Source organism: Calliopsis andreniformis, unplaced genomic scaffold (genome assembly GCF_051401765.1).
Source record: "Calliopsis andreniformis isolate RMS-2024a unplaced genomic scaffold, iyCalAndr_principal scaffold0007, whole genome shotgun sequence".
In the NCBI taxonomy this organism is placed as follows: Eukaryota; Metazoa; Arthropoda; class Insecta; order Hymenoptera; family Andrenidae; genus Calliopsis; species Calliopsis andreniformis.
In genome coordinates, this window is record NW_027480425.1 from 3354190 (window position 1) to 3372317 (window position 18128).

An 18128-nucleotide genomic window follows, 5' to 3' on the forward strand; every position below is an offset into this window, starting at 1 on the left:
TTCACTCTAGGGCGTTGCTCCACCAGATCGAACAGTCAGGGCCTTAGAAGTCAACGCCCGAAGCATAAAATATAAAATAAATAGAACAGTTTTTCCATCGTATAATACGAAAAATTGCTACCAGTGTGAAAGTTATGGTCATTTCTACGTTCCGCGCAATCTGGGCTTTACCATAGTGCGTTGTTCCACCAGATGGAATAGTTAAGTCCTAAGAAGTCAACGCCAGGAGCATAAAAAACGATATAAATACAACAGCATTTCCATCGTATAAAACGAATAATTGCAACCAGTGAGGAAGTTATGGTCATTTCTACGTTCCGGGCAACCTAGGCTTCACTCTAGGGCGTTGCTCCACCAGATCAATTAGTTAGGGCCTAAGAAGTCAACGCCAGAAGCATAAATTACAATTTAAGTACAACAGCTTTTCCATCGTATGTAATGTATATTTGCAAACAGTGTGGAAGTACTGGTCATTTCTACGTTCCGGGTAACCTAGGTTTCACACCAGGGCGTTGCTCCACCAAATCGAATAGTTACGGCCATAGAAGTTAACGCCCGAAGCATAAAATACAATATAAGTACAACAGTAGTTCCATCGTATAAAATGAATAATTGCAGACATTGTGAAAGTAATGGACATTTCTACGTTCCGGTAAACCTAGGTGTCACTGTAGGGCGTTGCTCCACCACAGCTAATAGCTACGGCTTTAGAAGTCAACGCCAGGAGCATAAAATACAATATAAATACAACAGCTTTTCCATCGTATAAAATGAATAATTGCAAACAGTGTGAAAGTAATGGTCATTTCTACGTTCCGGGCAACGTCGGCTGCACTCTAGGGTGTTTCTCCACCAGATCGAATAGTTAGGGCCTTAGAAGTCAACGCCAGAAGCATAAAATACGATAAAGATGCAACAGCTTTCCATCGTATAACAGGAATAACTGCAAACAGTGTGATAGTACTGGTCATTACTACGTTCCGGGTAATCTAGGCTTCACTCTAGGGCGTTGCCCCACCACATCTAATAGCTACGGCCTTCAAAGTCAACGCCAGAAGCATAAAATACGATATAAATACAACACCTTTTCCATTATATAAAACGAATAATGGTAACCAGTGTGAAAGTTATGGTCATTTCTACGTTCCGGTCAACCAAGGCTTCACTCTAGGACGTTGCTCCACCAGATGGAATAGATAGGGACTTAGAATTCAATGCCGGAAGCATAAAATGAAATATAAATATAACAGCTTTTCCATCGTATAAAACGATTAATAGCAACCAGTGTGATAGTTATGGTCATTTCCACGTTCCGGGCAACCTAGGCGTCACTCTAGGGCGTTGCTCCACCTGTTCGTATAGTTAGGGGCTTAGAAGTCAACGCCCGAAGCATAATATGCAAAATAAATAGAACAGTTTTTCCATTGTATAAAACGAATAGCTGTATCCAGTGTGAAAGTACTGGTCATTTCTACGTTCCGGGCAACCTAGGCTTCACTGTAGGGCGTTGCTACACCAAATCGAATAGTTAGGGCCTTAGAAGTCAACGCCCGAAGCCTAAAATACAATATAAGTACAACAGTTTTTCCATCGTATAAAATGAATGATTGTGAACATTGTGAAGGTAATGGTCATTTCTACGTTGCGAGCAACCTAGGCTTCACTCTAGGGCGTTGCTCCACCAGATCGAATAGTTAGGGCCTAAGAGGTCAACGCCAGAAGCATAAAATACGATATAAATACAACAGCTTTTCCATCGTAGAAAACGATTAATGGCAACCAGTGTGACTGTTATGGTCATTTCTACGTTCCGGGAAACCTAGGCTTCAGTCTAGGGCCTTCCTCCACCAGATCGAATAGTTAGGGCCTTAGAAGTCAACGCCAGAAGCATAAAATTCCATAAAGATGCAACAGCTTTCCATCGTATAACAGGAATAACTGCAAACAGTGTGATAGTACTGGTCATTACTACGTTCCGGGTAATCGAGGCTTCACTGTAGGGCGTTGCTCCACCAAATCGAATAGTTAGGGCCTTAGAAGTCAACGCCCGAAGCATAAAATACAATATAAGTACAACAGTTTTTCTATCGTACAAAACGAATAATAGCAACCAGTGTGAAAGTTATGGTCATTTCTACGTTCCGGGCACCCTAGGCTTCACACCAGGGCGTTGTTCCACCAGACTGAATAGTTAGGGCCTAAGAAGTGAACGCCAGCAGCATAAAATACAATATAAATACAACAGTTCTTCCATCATATAAAACGAATGATTGCAACCAGTATGATAGTTATGGTCATTTCTTCGTTCCGAGCAACCTAGGCTTCACTCTATGGCGTTCATCCACCACATCGAATAGCTACGGCCTCAGAAGTCAACGCCCGAAGCATAAAATGCAATAAAAGTACAACAGTGTTTCCACCATATAACAGGAATAATTGCAACCAGTTTGAAAGTGATGGCCGATTCTACGTTCCGGGCAACCTAGGCTTCACTCTAGGGCGTTGCTCCACCAGATGGAATAGCTAGGGCCTTAGAAGTCAACGCCCGAAGCATAAAATGCGAAATAAATGGAACAGTTTTTCCATTGTATAAAACGGACAACTCCAACCAGTGTGAAAGTACTGGTCATTTCTACGTTCCGTGCAACCTAGGCTTCTGGCTAGGGTGTTGCTCCACCAGATGGAATAGCTAGGGCCTTAGAATTCAACGCCAGAAGGATAAATTACAATATAAGTACAACAGTTTTTCCATCGTATGAAGTGAATAATTGCAGACATTGTGAAAGTAATGGTCATTTCTACGTTCCGGGCAACCTAGGCTTCAGTCTAGGGCCTTGCTCCACCAGATCGAATAGTTAGGGCCTTAAAAGTCAACGCCAGAAGCATAAAATACGATAAAGATGCAACAGCTTTCCATCGTATAACAGGAATAACTGCAAACAGTGTGATAGTACTGGTCATTACTACGTTCCGGGTAATCTAGGCTTCACTCTAGGGCGTTGCCCCACCACATCTAATAGCTACGGCCTTCAAAGTCAACGCCAGAAGCATAAAATACGATATAAATACAACAGCTTTTCCACCATATAAAACGAATAATTGTAACCAGTGTGAAAGTTATGGTCATTTCTACGTTCCGGTCAACCTAGGCTTCACTCTAGGACGTTGCTCCACCAGATCGAATAGTTTAGGCCTATGAAGTCAACGCCAGAAGCATAAAATACAATAAAGGTGCAACAGTTTTTCCATCGTATAACAGGAATAATTGCAACCAGTGTGAAGGTAATGGATGTTCTACGTTCCGGGCAACCTAGGCTTCACTCTAGAGTTTTGCTCCACCAGATCAAATAGTTAGGGCCTAAGAAGTCAACGCCAGAAGCATAAATTACAATATAAGTATAACAGCTTTTCCAGCGTATGTAATGTATATTTGCAAACAGTGTGGAAGTAATGGTCATTTCTACGTTCCGGTCAACCTAGGCTTCACTCTAGGACGTTGCTCCACCAGATCGAATAGTTTGGGCCTATGAAGTCAACGCCAGAAGCATAAAACACAATAAAAATGCAACAGTTTTTCCATCGTATAGCATGACTAATGGCAGCCAGTGCGAAAGTAATGATCATTTCTACGTTCTGGGCAACCTAGGCTTCACTCTAGGGCGTTGCTCCACCAGACCAAACTGTTAGGGCCTTAGAAGTCAACGCCCGAAGCATAAAATGCAAAATAAATATAACAGCTTTTCCATCGTATGAAACGGATAACAGCAACCAGTCTGAAAGTACTGGACATTTCTACGTTCCGGGTAACCTAGGTTTCACACTAGGGCGTTGCTCCACCAGATCGAATAGCTAGGGACTTAGAAGTCAACGCCAGGAGCATAAAATACAATATAAATACAACAGCTTTTCCATCGTATGAAATGAATAATAGCAACCAGTGTGAAAGTAATGGTCATTTCTACGTTCCGGGTAACCTAGGTTTCACACTAGTGCGTTGCTCCACCAGATCGAATAGCTAGGGACTTAGAATTCAACGCCAGAAGGATAAAATACAATATAAGTACAACAGTTTTTCCATCTTATAAAATGAATAACTGTAACCAGTGTGAAAGTACTGGTCATTTCTACGTTCCGGGCAACCTAGGCTTCACTGTAGGGCATTGCTCCACCAAATCGAATAGTTACGGCCATAGAAGTTAACGCCCGAAGCATAAAATACAATATAAGTACAACAGTTTTTCCATCGTATAAAACGATTAATAGCAACCAGTGTGAAAGTTATGGTCATTTCCACGTTCCGGGCAACCTAGGCGTCACTCTAGGGCGTTGCTCCACCTGTTCGTATAGTTAGGGGCTTAGAAGTCAACGCCCGAAGCATAATATGCAAAATAAATAGAACAGTTTTTCCATTGTATATAACGAATAACTGTATCCAGTGTGAAAGTACTGGTCATTTCTACGTTCCGGGCAACCTAGGCTTCACTGTAGGGCGTTGCTCCACCAAATCGAATAGGTAGGGCCTTAGAAGTCAACGCCCGAAGCATAAAATACAATATAAGTACAACAGTTTTTCCATCGTATAAAATGAATGATTGTGAACATTGTGAAGGTAATGGTCATTTCTACGTTCCGAGCAACCTAGGCTTCACTCTATGGCGTTGCTCCACCAGATCGAATAGTTAGGGCCTAAGAGGTCAACGCCAGAAGCATAAAATACGATATAAATACAACAGCTTTTCCATCGTAGAAAACGATTAATGGCAACCAGTGTGAATGTTATGGTCATTTCTACGTTCCGGGAAACCTAGGCTTCATTCTAGGGCCTTCCTAACCCAGATCGAATAGTTAGGGCCTTAGAAGTCAACGCCCGAAGCATAAAATACAATATAAGTACAACAGTTTTTCCATCGTATAAAATGAATGATTGCGAACATTGTGAAAGTAATGGTCATTTCTACGTTCCGGGCAAACTAGGCTGCACTCTAGGGTGTTGCTCCACCAGATGGAATAGCTATGGCCTTAGAAGTCAACGCCCGAAGCAGAAAATGCAAAATAAATATAACAGCTTTTCCATCGTATGAAACGAATAGCAGCAACCAGTCTGAAAGTACTGGTCATTTCTACGTTCCGGGTAACCTAGGTTTCACACTAGGGCGTTGCTCCACCAGATCCAATAGCTAGGGACTTAGAATTCAACGCCAGAAGGGTAAAATACAATATAAGTACAACAGTTTTTCCATTGTATGAAATGAATAATTGCAGACATTGTGAAAGTAATGGTCATTTCTACGTTCCGGGCAACCTAGGCAGCACTCTATGGTGTTGCTCCACCAGATGGAATAGATAGGGACTTAGAATTCAATGCCGGAAGCATAAAATGAAATATAAATATAACAGCTTTTCCATCGTATAAAACGATTAATAGCAACCAGTGTGATAGTTATGGTCATTTCCACGTTCCGGGCAACCTAGGCGTCACTCTAGGGCGTTGCTCCACCTGTTAGTATAGTTAGGGGCTTAGAAGTCAACGCCCGAAGCATAATATGCAAAATAAATAGAACAGTTTTTCCATTGTATAAAACGAATAGCTGTATCCAGTGTGAAAGTACTGGTCATTTCTACGTTCCGGGCAACCTAGGCTTCACTGTAGGGCGTTGCTACACCAAATCGAATAGTTAGGGCCTTAGAAGTCAACGCCCGAAGCATAAAATACAATATAAGTACAACAGTTTTTCCATCGTATAAAATGAATGATTGCGAACATTGTGAAGGTAATGGTCATTTCTACGTTGCGAGCAACCTAGGCTTCACTCTAGGGCGTTGCTCCACCAGATCGAATAGTTAGGGCCTAAGAGGTCAACGCCAGAAGCATAAAATACGGTATAAATACAACAGCTTTTCCATCGTAGAAAACGATCAATGGCAACCAGTGTGACTGTTATGGTCATTTCTACGTTCCGGGAAACCTAGGCTTCAGTCTAGGGCCTTCCTCCACCAGATCGAATAGTTAGGGCCTTAGAAGTCAACGCCAGAAGCATAAAATTCCATAAAGATGCAACAGCTTTCCATCGTATAACAGGAATAACTGCAAACAGTGTGATAGTACTGGTCATTACTACGTTCCGGGTAATCGAGGCTTCACTGTAGGGCGTTGCTCCACCAAATCGAATAGTTAGGGCCTTAGAAGTCAACGCCCGAAGCATAAAATACAATATAAGTACAACAGTTTTTCCATCGTATAAAACGAATAATAGCAACCAGTGTGAAAGTTATGGTCATTTCTACGTTCCGGGCACCCTAGGCTTCACACCAGGGCGTTATTCCACCAGACTGAATAGTTAGGGCCTAAGAAGTGAACGCCAGCAGCATAAAATACAATATAAATACAACAGTTCTTCCATCATATAAAACGAATGATTGCAACCAGTATGATAGTTATGGTCATTTCTTCGTTCCGAGCAACCTAGGCTTCACTCTATGGCGTTCATCCACCACATCGAATAGCTACGGCCTCAGAAGTCAACGCCCGAAGCATAAAATGCAATAAAAGTACAACAGTGTTTCCACCATATAACAGGAATAATTGCAACCAGTTTGAAACTGATGGCCGATTCTACGTTCCGGGCAACCTAGGCTTCACTCTAGGGCGTTGCTCCACCAGATGGAATAGCTAGGGCCTTAGAAGTCAACGCCCGAAGCATAAAATGCGAAATAAATGGAACAGTTTTTCCATTGTATAAAACGGACAACTCCAACCAGTGTGAAAGTACTGGTCATTTCTACGTTCCGTGCAACCTAGGCTTCTGGCTAGGGTGTTGCTCCACCAGATGGAATAGCTAGGGCCTTAGAATTCAACGCCAGAAGGATAAATTACAATATAAGTACAACAGTTTTTCCATCGTATGAAGTGAATAATTGCAGACATTGTGAAAGTAATGGTCATTTCTACGTTCCGGGCAACCTAGGCTTCAGTCTAGGGCCTTGCTCCACCAGATCGAATAGTTAGGGCCTTAGAAGTCAACGCCAGAAGCATAAAATACGATAAAGATGCAACAGCTTTCCATCGTATAACAGGAATAACTGCAAACAGTGTGATAGTACTGGTCATTACTACGTTCCGGGTAATCTAGGCTTCACTGTAGGGCGTCGCTCCACCAAATCGAATAGTTAGGGCCTTAGAAGTCAACGCCCGAAGCATAAAATACAATATAAGTACAACAGTTTTTCAATCGTATAAAATGAATGATTGCGAACATTGTGAAAGTAATGGTCATTTCTACGTTATGGGCAACCTAGGCTGCACTCTAGGGTGTTGCTCCACCAGATGAAATAGCTAGGGCCTTAGAAGTCAACGCCCGAAGCATAAAATGCAAAATAAATATAACAGCTTTTCCATCGTACGAAACGAATAACAGCAACCAGTCTGAAAGTACTGGTCATTTCTACGTTCCGGGTAACCTAGGTTTCACACTAGGGCGTTGCTCCACCAGACCGAATAGCCAGGGACTTAGAATTCAACGCCAGAAGGATAAAATACAATATAAGTCCACAGTTTTTCCATCGTATGAAATGAATAATTGCAGACATTGTGAAAGTAATGGTCATTTCTACGTTCCGGGTAACCTAGGTTTCACACTAGGCCGTTGCTCCACCAGAACGAATAGCTAGGGACTTAGAATTCAACGCCAGAAGGATAAAATACAATATAAGTACAACAGTTTTTCCATCGTATGAAACGAATAATTGCAGACATTGTGAAAGTAATGGTCATTTCTACGTTCCGGGCAACCTAGGCTGCACTCTAGGGTGTTGCTCCACCTAATGGAATAGATAGGGACTTATAATTCAATGCCAGAAGCATAAAATGCAATATAAATATAACAGCTTTTCCATCGTATAAAACGAATAATAGCAACCAGTGTGAAAGTTATGGTCATTTCTACGTTCCGGGCAACCTAGGCTTCACTCTAGGGCGTTGCTCCACCAGATCGAATAGTTAGGGCCTTAGAAGTCAACGCCCGAAGCATAAAATGCAAAATAAATAGAACAGTTTTTCCATTGTATAAAACGAATAACTGTAACCAGTGTGAAAGTACTGGTCATTTCTACGTTCCGGGCAACCTAGGCTTCACTGTAGGGCGTTGCTAAACCAAATCGAATAGTTAGGACCTTAGAAGTCAACGACCGATGCATAAAATACAATATAAGTACAACAGTTTTTCCATCGTATAAAATGAATGATTGCGAACATTGTGAAAGTAATGGTCAGTTCTACGTGCCTGGCAACCTACGTGTCACTCTAGGGCGTTGCTGCTCCACATCTGATAGATACGGCCTTAGAAGTTAACGCCGGAAGCATAAAATACAATATAAATACTACAGCTTTGCCATCTTATAAAATGAATAATTGCAAACAGTGTGAAGGTAATGGTCATTTCTACGTTCCGAGCAACCTAGGCTTCACTCTAGGGCGTTGCTCCACCAGATCGAATAGTTAGGGCCTAAGAAGTCAGCGCCAGAAACATAAAATACGATATAAATACAACAGCTTTTCCATCGTAGAAGACGATTAATGGCAACCAGTGTGAATGTTATGGTAATTTCTACGTTCCGGGCAACCTATGCTTCACTCCATGGCGTTCTTCCACCACATCGAATAGCTACGGCCTCAGAAGTCAACGCCTGAAGCATAAAATACAATAAAAATAGAACAGTCTTTCCATCCTATAACAGGAATAATTGCAACCCGTGTGAAAGTGATGGTCATTTCTACGTTCCGGGCAACCTCGGCTTCACTCTAGGGCGTTGCTCCACCAGATCAAACAGTTAGGGCCTTAGAAGTCAACGCCCGAAGCATAAAATACAAAATAAATAGAACAGTTTTTCCATCGTATAAAACGAATAATAGCAACCAGTGTGAAAGTTATGGTCATTTCTACGTTCCGGGCAACCTAGGCTTCACCCCAGGGCGTTGTTCCACAAGACTGAATAGTTAGGGCCTAAGAAGTGAACGCCAGCAGCATAAAATACAATATAAATACAACAGTTCTTCCATCATATAAAACGAATGATTGCAACCAGTATGATAGTTATGGTCATTTCTTCGTTCCGAGCAACCTAGGCTTCACTCCATGGCGTTCATCCACCACATCGAATAGCTACGGCCTCAGAAGTCAACGCCCGAAGCATAAAATGCAATAAAAGTGCAACAGTGTTTCCACCATATAACAGGAATAATTGCAACCAGTTTGAAAGTGATGGCCGATTCTACGTTCCGGGCAACCTAGGCTTCACTCTAGGGCGTTGCTCCACCAGATGGAATAGCTAGGGCCTTAGAAGTCAACGCCCGAAGCATAAAATGCGAAATAAATGGAACAGTTTTTCCATTGTATAAAACGGATAACTCCAACCAGTGTGAAAGTACTGGTCATTTCTACGTTCCGTGCAACCTACGCTTCTCGCTAGGGTGTTGCTCCACCAGATGGAATAGCTAGGGCCTTAGAATTCAACGCCAGAAGGATAAAATACAATATAAGTACAACAGTTTTTCCATCGTATGAAATGAATAATTGCAGACATTGTGAAAGTAATGGTCATTTCTACGTTCCGGGCAACCTAGGCTTCAGTCTAGGGCCTTGCTCCACCAGATCGAATAGTTAGGGCCTTAGAAGTCAACGCCAGAAGCATAAAATGCGATAAAGATGCAACAGCTTTCCATCGTATAACAGGAATAACTGCAAACGGTGTGAAAGTACTGGTCATTACTACGTTCCGGGTAATCTAGCCTTCAGTCTAGGGCGTTGCCCCACCACATCTAATAGCTACGGCCTTCAAAGTCAACGCCAGAAGCATAAAATACGATATAAATACAACAGCTTTTCCAACATATAAAACGAATAATGGTAACCAGTGTGAAAGTTATGGTCATTTCTACGTTCCGGTCAACCTAGGCTTCACTCTAGGACGTTGCTCCACCAGATCGAATAGTTTGGGCCTATGAAGTCAACGCCAGAAGCATAAAATACAATAAAGGTGCAACAGTTTTTCCATCGTATAACAGGAATAATTGCAACCAGTGTGAAGGTAATGAATGTTCTACGTTCCGGGCAACCTAGGCTTCACTCTAGGGCGTCGCTCCACCAGATCAAACAGTTAGGGCCTAAGAAGTCAACGCCAGAAGCATAAATTACAATATAAGTATAACAGTTTTTCCAGCTTATGTAATGTATATTTGCAAACAGTGTGGAAGTAATGGTCATTTCTACGTTCCGTGCAACCTAGGCTTCTCGCTAGAGCGTTTCTCCACCAGACCAAACAGTTAGGGCCTTAGAAGTCAACGCCCGAAGCATAAAATGCAATATAAATATAACAGCTTTTCCATCGTATAAAACGAATAATAGCAACCAGTGTGAAAGTTATGGTCATTTCTACGTTCCGGGCAACCTATGCTTCACTCCATGGCGTTCTTCCACCACATCGCATAGCTACGGCCTCAGAAGTCAACGCCTGAAGCATAAAATACAATAAAAATAGAACAGTCTTTCCATCCTATAACAGGAATAATTGCAACCCGTGTGAAAGTGATGGTCATTTCTACGTTCCGGGCAACCTCGGCTTCACTCTAGGGCGTTGCTCCACCAGATCAAACAGTTAGGGCCTTAGAAGTCAACGCCCGAAGCATAAAATGCGAAATAAATGGAACAGTTTTTCCATTGTATAAAACGGATAACTCCAACCAGTGTGAAAGTACTGGTCATTTCTACGTTCCGTGCAACCTACGCTTCTCGCTAGGGTGTTGCTCCACCAGATGGAATAGCTAGGGCCTTAGAATTCAACGCCAGAAGGATAAAATACAATATAAGTACAACAGTTTTTCCATCGTATGAAATGAATAATTGCAGACATTGTGAAAGTAATGGTCATTTCTACGTTCCGGGCAACCTAGGCTTCAGTCTAGGGCCTTGCTCCACCAGATCGAATAGTTAGGGCCTTAGAAGTCAACGCCAGAAGCATAAAATGCGATAAAGATGCAACAGCTTTCCATCGTATAACAGGAATAACTGCAAACGGTGTGAAAGTACTGGTCATTACTACGTTCCGGGTAATCTAGCCTTCAGTCTAGGGCGTTGCCCCACCACATCTAATAGCTACGGCCTTCAAAGTCAACGCCAGAAGCATAAAATACGATATAAATACAACAGCTTTTCCAACATATAAAACGAATAATGGTAACCAGTGTGAAAGTTATGGTCATTTCTACGTTCCGGTCAACCTAGGCTTCACTCTAGGACGTTGCTCCACCAGATCGAATAGTTTGGGCCTATGAAGTCAACGCCAGAAGCATAAAATACAATAAAGGTGCAACAGTTTTTCCATCGTATAACAGGAATAATTGCAACCAGTGTGAAGGTAATGAATGTTCTACGTTCCGGGCAACCTAGGCTTCACTCTAGGGCGTCGCTCCACCAGATCAAACAGTTAGGGCCTAAGAAGTCAACGCCAGAAGCATAAGTTACAATATAAGTATAACAGTTTTTCCAGCGTATGTAATGTATATTTGCAAACAGTGTGGCAGTAATGGTCATTTCTACGTTCCGTGCAACCTAGGCTTCTCGCTAGAGCGTTTCTCCACCAGACCAAACAGTTAGGGCCTTAGAAGTCAACGCCCGAAGCATAAAATGCAAAATAAATATAACAGATTTCCATCGTATGAAACGGATAACAGCAACCAGTCTGAAAGTACTGGACATTTCTGCGTTCCGGGTAACCTAGGTTTCACACTAGGGCGTTGCTCCACCAGATCGAATAGCTTGGGACTTAGAAGTCAACGCCAGGAGCATAAAATACAATATAAATACAACAGCATTTCCACCGTATAAAATGAATCATAGCAACCAGTGTGAAAGTAATGGTCATTTCTACGTTCCGGGCAACCAAGGCTTCACTGTAGGGCGTTGCTCCACCAGATCGAATAGCTAGGGACTTAGAATTCAACGCCAGAAGGATAAAATACAATATAAGTACAACAGTTTTTCCATCGTATAAAATGAATAATTGCAGACATTGTGAAAGTAATGGTCATTTCTACGTTCCGGTCAACCTAGGTGTCACTCTAGGGCGTTGCTCCACCACATCTAATAGCTACGGCCTTAGAAGTCAACGCCAGGAGCATAAAATACAATATAAATCAACAGCTTTTCCATCGTATAAAATGAATAATTGCACACAGTGTGAAAGTAATGGTCATTTATACGTTCCGGGCAACCTAGGCTTCACTGTAGGGCGTTGCTCCACCAAATCGAATAGTTAGGGCCTTAGAAGTCAACGCCCGAAGCATAAAATACAATATAAGTACAACAGCTTTGCCATCGTATAAAATGAATAATTGCAAACAGTGTGAAAGTAATGGTCATTTCTACGTTCCGGTCAACCTAGGTGTCACTCTAGGGCGTTGCTCCACCACATCTAATAGCTGCGGCCTTAGAAGTCAACGCCAGGAGCATAAAATACAATATATATACAACAGCTTTTCCATCGTATAAAATGAATAATTGCACACAGTGTGAACGTAATGGTCATTTATACGTTCCGGGCAACCTAGGCTTCACTGTAGGGCGTTGCTCCACCAAATCGAATAGTTAGAGCCTTAGAAGTCAACGCCCGAAGCATAGAATACAATATAAGTACAACAGCTTTGCCATCGTATAAAATGAATAATTGCAAACAGTGTGAAGGTAATGGCCATTTCTACGTTCCGAGCAACCTAGACTGCACTCTAGGGCGTTGCTCCACCAGATCGAATAGTTAGGGCCTAAGAAGTCAACGCCAGAAGCATAAAATACGATATAAATACAACAGCTTTTCCATCGTAGAAAACGATTAATGGCAACCAGTGTGAATGTTATGGTCATTTCTACGTTCCGGGCAACCTAGGCTTCAGTCTAGGGCCTTGCTCCACCAGATCGAATAGTTAGGGCCTTAGAAGTCAACGCCAGAAGCATAAAATACGATAAAGATGCAACAGCTTTCCATCGTATAACAGGAATAACTGCAAACAATGTGATAGTACTGGTCATTACTACGTTCCGGGTAATCTAGGCTTCACTCTAGGGTGTTGTTCCACCAGATTGAATAGTTAGGGCCTAAGAAATCAACGCCAGAAGCATAAAATACAATACAAATATAACAGTTTTTCCATCGTATAAAACGAATAACTGCAACCGTTGTGAAAGTACTGGTCATTTCTACGTTTCGGGCAACCTAGGCTTCACCCCAGGGCGTTGTTCCACCAGATCGAATAGTTAGGGCCTAAGAAGTGAACGCCAGCAGCATAAAATACAATATAAATACAACAGTTTTTCCATCATATAAAACGAATAATTGCAACCAGTATGAAATTTCTGGTCATTTCTACGTTCCTGGCAACCTAGGCTTCACTCTATGGCGTTCTTCCACCAAATCCAATAGCTACGGCCTCAGAAGTCAACGCCTGAAGCATAAAATACAATAAAAATACAACAGTCTTTCCATCCTATAACAGGAATATTTGCAACCCGTGTGAAAGTGATGGTCATTTCTACGTTCCGGGCAACCTCGGCTTCACTCTAGGGCGTTGCTCCACCACAGCTAATAGCTACGGCTTTAGAAGTCAACGCCAGGAGCATAAAATACAATATAAATACAACAGCTTTTCCATCGTATAAAATGAATAATTGCAAACAGTGTGAAAGTAATGGTCATTTCTACGTTCCGGGCAACCTAGGCTGCACTCTAGGGTGTTGCTCCACCAGATGGAATAGCTAGGGCCTTAGAAGTCAACGCCCGAAGCATAAAATGCAAAATAAATATAACAGCTTTTCCATCGTACGAAACGAATAACAGCAACCAGTCTGAAAGTACTGGTCATTTCTACGTTCCGGGTAACCTAGGTTTCACACTAGGGCGTTGCTCCACCAGACCGAATAGCCAGGGACTTAGAATTCAACGCCAGAAGGATAAAATACAATATAAGTCCACAGTTTTTCCATCGTATGAAATGAATAATTGCAGACATTGTGAAAGTAATGGTCATTTCTACGTTCCGGGTAACCTAGGTTTCACACTAGGCCGTTGCTCCACCAGACCGAATAGCTAGGGACTTAGAATTCAACGCCAGAAGGATAAAATACAATATAAGTACAACAGTTTTTCCATCGTATGAAATGAATAATTGCAGACATTGTGAAAGTAATGGTCATTTCTACGTTCCGGGCAACCTAGGCTGCACTCTAGGGCGTTGCTCCATCTAATGGAATAGATAGGGACTTATAACTCAATGCCAGAAGCATAAAATGCAATATAAATATAACAGCTTTTCCATCGTATAAAACGAATAATAGCAACCAGTGTGAAAGTTATGGTCATTTCTACGTTCCGGGCAACCTAGGCTTCACTCTAGGGCGTTGCTCCACCAGATCGAATAGTTAGGGCCTTAGAAGTCAACGCCCGAAGCATAAAATGCAAAATAAATAGAACAGTTTTTCCATTGTATAAAACGAATAACTGTAACCAGTGTGAAGGTACTGGTCATTTCTACGTTCCGTGCAACCTAGGCTTCTCGCTAGAGCGTTTCTCCACCAGACCAAACAGTTAGGGCCTTAGAAGTCAACGCCCGAAGCATAAAATGCAAAATAAATGTAACAGATTTCCATCGTATGAAACGGATAACAGCAACCAGTCTGAAAGTACTGGACATTTCTGCGTTTCGGGTTACCTAGGTTTCACACTAGGGCGTTGCTCCACCAGATCGAATAGCTAGGGACTTAGAAGTCAACGCCAGGAGCATAAAATACAATATAAATACAACAGCTTTTCCACCGTATAAAATGAATAATTGCAAACAGTGTGAAGGTAATGGCCATTTCTACGTTCCGAGCAACCTAGACTGCACTCTAGGGCGTTGCTCCACCAGATCGAATAGTTAGGGCCTAAGAAGTCAAGGCCAGAAGCATAAAATACGATATAAATACAACAGCTTTTCCATCGTATAAAACGAATAATAGCAACCAGCGTGAAAGTTATGGTCATTTCTACGTTCCGGGCAACCTAGGCTTCAGTCTAGGGCGTTGTTCCACCAGATCGAATAGTTAGGGCCTAAGAAGTGAACGCCAGCAGCATAAAATACAATATAAATACAACAGTTTTTCCATCATATAAAACGAATAATTGCAACCAGTATGAAAGTTCTGGTCATTTCTACGTTCCTGGCAACCTAGGCTTCACTCTATGGCGTTCTTCCACCAAATCCAATAGCTACGGCCTCAGAAGTCAACGCCTGAAGCATAAAATACAATAAAAATACAACAGTCTTTCCATCCTATAACAGGAATATTTGCAACCCGTGTGAAAGTGATGGTCATTTCTACGTTCCGGGCAACCTCGGCTTCACTCTAGGGCGTTGCTCCACCACAGCTAATAGCTACGGCTTTAGAAGTCAACGCCAGGAGCATAAAATACAATATAAATACAACAGCTTTTCCATCGTATAAAATGAATAATTGCAAACAGTGTGAAAGTAATGGTCATTTCTACGTTCCGGGCAACCTAGGCTGCACTCTAGGGTGTTGCTCCACCAGATGGAATAGCTAGGGCCTTAGAAGTCAACGCCCGAAGCATAAAATGCAAAATAAATATAACAGCTTTTCCATCGTACGAAACGAATAACAGCAACCAGTCTGAAAGTACTGGTCATTTCTACGTTCCGGGTAACCTAGGTTTCACACTAGGGCGTTGCTCCACCAGACCGAATAGCCAGGGACTTAGAATTCAACGCCAGAAGGATAAAATACAATATAAGTCCACAGTTTTTCCATCGTATGAAATGAATAATTGCAGACATTGTGAAAGTAATGGTCATTTCTACGTTCCGGTCAACCTAGGTGTCACTCTAGGGCGTTGCTCCACCACATCTAATAGCTACGGCCTTAGAAGTCAACGCCAGGAGCATAAAATACAATATAAATACAACAGCTTTTCCATCGTATAAAATGAATAATTGCACACAGTGTGAAAGTAATGGTCATTTATACGTTCCGGGCAACCTAGGCTTCACTGTAGGGCGTTGCTCCACCAAATCGAATAGTTAGGGCCTTAGAAGTCAACGCCCGAAGCATAAAATACAATATAAGTACAACAGCTTTGCCATCGTATAAAATGAATAATTGCAAACAGTGTGAAAGTAATAGTCATTTCTACGTTACGGTCAACCTAGGTGTCACTCTAGGGCGTTGCTCCACCACATCTAATAGCTGCGGCCTTAGAAGTCAACGCCAGGAGCATAAAATACAATATAAATACAACAGCTTTTCCATCGTATAAAATGAATAATTGCACACAGTGTGAACGTAATGGTCATTTATACGTTCCGGGCAACCTAGGCTTCACTGTAGGGCGTTGCTCCACCAAATCGAATAGTTAGGGCCTTAGAAGTCAACGCCCGAAGCATAGAATACAATATAAGTACAACAGCTTTGCCATCGTATAAAATGAATAATTGCAAACAGTGTGAAGGTAATGGCCATTTCTACGTTCCGAGCAACCTAGACTGCACTCTAGGGCGTTGCTCCACCAGATCGAATAGTTAGGGCCTAAGAAGTCAACGCCAGAAGCATAAAATACGATATAAATACAACAGCTTTTCCATCGTAGAAAACGATTAATGGCAACCAGTGTGAATGTTATGGTCATTTCTACGTTCCGGGCAACCTAGGCTTCAGTCTAGGGCCTTGCTCCACCAGATCGAATAGTTAGGGCCTTAGAAGTCAACGCCAGAAGCATAAAATACGATAAAGATGCAACAGCTTTCCATCGTATAACAGGAATAACTGCAAACAATGTGATAGTACTGGTCCTTACTACGTTCCGGGTAATCTAGGCTTCACTCTAGGGTGTTGTTCCACCAGATTGAATAGTTAGGGCCTAAGAAATCAACGCCAGAAGCATAAAATACAATACAAATATAACGGTTTTTCCATCGTATAAAACGAATAATAGCAACCAGCGTGAAAGTTATGGTCATTTCTACGTTTCGGGCAACCTAGGCTTCACCCCAGGGCGTTGTTCCACCAGATCGAATAGTTAGGGCCTAAGAAGTGAACGCCAGCAGCATAAAATACAATATAAATACAACAGTTTTTCCATCATATAAAACGAATAATTGCATCCAGTATGAAAGTTCTGGTCATTTCTACGTTCCGGGCAACCTAGGCTTCACTCTAGGGCGTTGCTCCACCAGATCGAACTGTTAGGGCCTAAGAAGGCAACGCCAGAAGCATAAAATACAATATAAATATAACAGTTTTTCCATCGTATAAAACTAATAATAGCAACCAGTGTAAAAGTTATGGTCATTTCTACGTTCTGGGCAACCTAGGCTTCACCCAAGGGCGTTGTTTAACCAGATCGAATAGCTAGGGCCTAAGAAGTGAACGCCAGCAGCATAACAAGCAATATAAATACAACAGTTTTTCCATCATATAAAACGAATAATTGCAACCAGTATGAAAGTTATGGTCATTTCTACGTTCCGGGCAACCTAGGCTTCACTCTATGGCGTTCTTCCACCACATCGAATAGCTACGGCCTCAGATGTCAACGCCTGAAGCATAAAATACAATAAAAATACAACAGTCTTTCCATCCTATAACGGGCATAATTGCAACCCGTGTGAAAGTGATGGTCATTTCTACGTTCCGGGCAACCTAGGCTTCACTGTATGGCGTTCTTCCTCCACATCGAATAGCTACGGCCTCAGAAGTCAACGCCTGAAGCATAAAATACAATAAAAATACAACATTCTTTCCATACTATAACAGGAATAATTGCAACCCGTGTGAAAGTGATGGTCATTTGTACGTTCCAGGCAACCTAGGCTTCACTCTAGGGCGTTGCTCCACCAGATCGAATTGTTAGGGCCTAAGAAGTCAACGCCAGAAGCATACGATACAATATAAATATAACAGTTTTTCCATTGTATAAAACGAATAATTGCTACCAGTGTAAAAGTTATGGTCATTTCTGCGTTCCGGGCAACTTAGGTTTCACTCTACGGCGTTGATCCGCCAGAGGGAATAGTTAGGGCCTAAGAATTC